Source organism: Alexandromys fortis, unplaced genomic scaffold, assembly GCF_014885135.2.
Source record: "Alexandromys fortis isolate MF-2015 unplaced genomic scaffold, M_Fortis_MF-2015_v1.1 scaffold_274, whole genome shotgun sequence".
Lineage (NCBI taxonomy): Eukaryota > Metazoa > Chordata > Mammalia > Rodentia > Cricetidae > Alexandromys > Alexandromys fortis.
The window spans coordinates 290,885-295,188 of NW_026068142.1; the positions used below are offsets into that span (position 1 = coordinate 290,885).

The 4,304-nt window shown below is 42.9% G+C and overlaps 1 long non-coding RNA gene across 1 annotated transcript; it reads right to left on the bottom strand.

The window, feature by feature from the left end:
• Nucleotides 1-1,321: 1,321 nt before the first annotated feature.
• Nucleotides 1,322-4,099, bottom strand: LOC126491280 (uncharacterized). The gene is made up of 2 exons (XR_007589369.1): nt 4,033-4,099; nt 1,322-1,363 (listed from the first exon to the last, which is right to left on the bottom strand). It is a non-coding gene; the product is annotated as an uncharacterized lncRNA (long non-coding RNA).
• Between the last annotated feature and the right edge of the window lie 205 nt (nt 4,100-4,304).

Here is a 4,304-nt window from a genome sequence, read left to right on the forward strand (position 1 = left end):
AGGAGGAGGGGAAAAGGTGGGGGTAAAAAGGGGGACCACGTACAGCAGCTAGGAAGGCAAAGGTACAAGAAGGGGTAGGTAGGTAATCATAGTGGTTGCTCTATTTAGGGAAGAGCCTCTTGGGGAAGGGCAGCCCCACTGGTAGAATGTGGGGTATGCCAGCCATAGCCTGTGATAGGTAGGGGCTGAGGGATGCAGGGAGGACCCGGGGCCAGAACTGCTTTGACATGTTAAATAGGCAAATCAGCCATTTGTCTAGGGTTTGCAACTTAGCACTTTCACTATGCACTCCCCCGACTACCAATACCACACACACACACACACACACACACACACCAAGGGATGGCACGGTGTCTTGACAGAAGCTTTACAGTATAAATCATTTCTCTAGGAACCACAAATCCATCTTGATCTGCAGACCCTGGCGCTGGCTTGGCTGGCGGTACTCAGTCTTTGCAGAACGAGACCCAGGTGGGGTGGCTGTGAAGAATGAAGATTCCGGGCCTCTGGTGGGAGGTTTTAGGCAGCAGCTCTAGCCCCTGCCTTTTGTTTCCACTGTGCCAACTCCAAATTGCCCACTCCCAGGCTCTTCTCAGCACACCCTTCCAGATTCCTTCAGATTCCCTTGTTCCCTTCGGGGCCAAGTTCAATACTTCTGCTCCTGTTCCCTAGGTCTCAGTCTTCGGTTCCATCATCTTAGTCCGTGCCCTCCCCTGCTTCCCTCCTCTCTTGACAATACTTTTTCTGGAAACATCTTCTGGTTTCTCATAACTCTGCTCTTTGTCCCACTTCCACCTCTCTGCAGCCAAGTCGGTTTCCCGGTAGGGAACTATTGCTCACTCTTTCCATTGTGATTCTGAGAACCCTAAAGTCGTTTTTACCATTAGAAGGCAGGATTCTACTACAGTCGTTTTATAGATATATTCAGGTTTATTTTAGATGAAAAAAAAATTAAGAAAATCTGTATTTTGCTACATAGGCTAAGAAAAAACTGACAAAAAGCAAAGTAAATTTGTGGGGGGAAACATGTCTTAGGAATAAAATGGAGGCTTCCCATTCCTGTTGAATTAGGAGCGGCGGCAGGGCTGGGTCCCCGGCACCCGGCCGCCCGCATGGCTAGCTTATGCCCAGAAATAATTACACGGAAACTGTATTCTTTCAAACACTGCCTGGCCCGGCTAGGTCCAGTTTCTTATTGGCTAGCTCTTACATATTGTTCTAACCCATTTCTAATATTCTGTGTAGCCCACAAGCTGGCTTACCAGAGAGGATCTTAACCTGCGTCTGTCTGGAGTGGGAGCATCATGGCGACTCCTCACACAGCTTCTTTTTCCCAGCATTCTCCTCTGTCTACTCCGCCTACCTAATTTTCTATCCAATAAAATGGGCCAAGGCAGTTTCTTTATTAGTAAGAAATCATTCCCACATCATTTCCCCTTTTTCCGTTTAAACAAAAAAGAAAGGCTTTAACTTTAGCATAGTAAAATTACATATAACAAAACAGTTATCAAGTAAGAATTACAGTTACAATATTTATATCTATTTTATCTCTTATCATAACTAAGGAAAACTATAACTATTTATTCTTCAACTCCATCAAAGACTCCAGAAGGATATAATATTATCTAAGTAAACAAGAAATAAGAAAACTCTAGAAATGACAGAGACATCTCGCTGCCTGGACAGTCACCCAAAGTTCCTCTGTACCGTTGGGGCATCCATCTTCGGCCTACAGGCCCATGGTATCCAGATACATTTCCATGAAGCAGGAAATTTTAAAGACAGTTCAGTCACTTTCTGCTGTGTTCTGTAGAATGTCTTGTAGACTCTTTCATGAATCAGGAACCCCGAAAGACCATCTCACCTTTAGGCAAGTTCAGCAGTCCTCTCTCTGAGGGTTCTCTGTGTCCAGTTTATGCAACAGTCCAGGCAAGAGCAGTTTCTTGCCCAAATGACTATCCAACTCCATAAGGATCCTCTTCGATGCCCATCTTCCTCTTGAAGTAGCTGGTGCTGCCAGGAGCAGACGTGTCTCCTTGTCATGAAAAGTCCTAAGTTATTAAAATATTTTAAATGCCATATTCTGCAGTCTTTGAAAGATATGAAGAATGCCTATCTAATTGAAATATATCTCTATATATCTAGAAAATCTAACTAACATGACTACAAGCTTAACTATTAGCAATGATTATCCATTAACAACCTATATTTCCTAATTATACATTACATTTTAAGTGAACTACATAATCACAATACCTTAATCAAGTTCAAAAATACATATACATATAACAAAATTGACCTTAAAATCCATACCAATGCAAATTATTCATATCTATATCATATCCCCCTTTAAATGTAAAAGAACATTTATAAACAATATTTGGGAACATGGGCGTAGTTTTTTCTCTCCAAACTGCTTCCTGCTGAATGGGGGCACTGTTAATCAGATCATTTAGGGTGTAACCTGTGTGTCAGGTTCATCTCGGTTGGCAGTTGAGTGAAGTAATTTTTTGAGGGTGTTCACAGCAACCTTTCAGGAGGGCGTGGTCTATCATACCATACCGGGATAGATGCAATCCATAGGGTCACATCCTCTGTGGAAACAAAAGAAGACCCTCTCCAAAGCATCATATCCTTAGATCCAAATTTTGAAGTCAAGATACCTTTAGAACATATGTGCAGGTTCAGCTTAGCAGCCCATATAATAAAATGTCTCTTTGTACTTAGCTCCTTCACAGTCAAAAATTTTAAAGAAAACACAATGTACATAATCCAGACTCTCTGTGAATTTTTCATTTTTACGTGGCTTATTTTTCTTTATTTCTCTTAATCTATAACTATCTGTACTTCTGTACTCTGTCTCTTTAAAGACTTTACCCTTTTTCTTTTTAAGACATTAACTTTATTCTTTATATTCTCTTTTTTTCCCCAAGCCTACGTACATTCATCCAACGGTGTCTGAATCTGTTTTACTGTGAATCTGTAATTTTTTTTTTTTTTTCCAGGAGCATTTCTTAAAATGTTAAGCATTTCTTAAAAACTTAAGTTGCACCATGTATAGGTAATACGGTACTGCCTGTGTCCTGCCCAGTCTAAACCTTAACTGCACGGTTTTAAGGTAATTACGGTAGTTCCTGCCTGAGATCAGCACAGTTCAGCAAGGAGCAGCCGCTCCTGCCTCAGAGTCATTTGGTGCTTTTGAGCTGAGCACAGTTACAGGCAAACAGCAGTTTACATTGGAGCCGCAATCAGCAATTTAATTTTGAGACTGAGTGTGCAGCACAGAAACTCTTTTTATCCAAGTTACAGCCAAATCTGACACGCAGAGCACTGCGCAGTCTGAAAACGCGTCTCTGTATGGCAGCAGGAATCCGCCATGCTCTTCCGCCTGCCTAAGCCTGATTCCGCCATCTGCCCAGGTGTAGGCAGGGAACGCTGAGCCATCGGCAGGTCTCAGAGCAATCTCCTCCGATCCCAAGTGGGAACAGAAACATCCAGTCCCATAAAAGCCTTGAAATGCTTTAAAGCCAGAGTTCACGCTGGCAGCATAGCACCAGGAAGCCGCGCTTTAAAATGACGCAGCTTTTTTTCTCTGCTGCTGTTGCTGAATCAGGAATCTCTCTACAGCATGTCACCAACAAAACAGCAAAAATCTGTGTTAAACTCTGTTTCCCTTATTTTTAAGGCTTCTCAGGTTTTTAAGTGGATTTAGCCCCACGTTGGGCGCCATCTGTTGAAATAGGAGCGGCAGGGCTGCGTCCCCGGCACCCGGCCGCCCGCATGGCTAGCTTATACCCAGAAATAATTACATGGAAACTGTATTCTTTCAAACACTGCCTGGCCCGGCTAGGTCCAGTTTCTTATTGGCTAGCTCTTACATATTGTTCTAACCCATTTCTAATATTCTGTGTAGCCCATGAGCTGGCTTACCAGAGAGGATCTTAACCTGCATCTGTCTGGAGTGGGAGCATCATGGCGACTCCTCCTCTAACCTTCTTTCTCCCAGAATTCTCTTCTGTATACTCCGCCTACCTAATTTTCTATCCAATAAAATGGGCCAAGGCAGTTTCTTTATTAATAAGAAATCACTCCCACATCACATTCCAGTCACGTTTTGCTCATGTAAATCTTTTTGGCAGTGATCTCAAGGTTTTAGTAGTTGGGGATGTAGCTCAGTTGGTAAAGTGTTTTCCTAGCACAAAGTCCCAAGTGTTTATAAAGTAGATGTGGTCACAGAGGTCTGTAATCCCAGCCCGCTGAGGTCAAAAGTTCTCTGCTATCTGTGGAGTTCGAAGGCAGGTTGA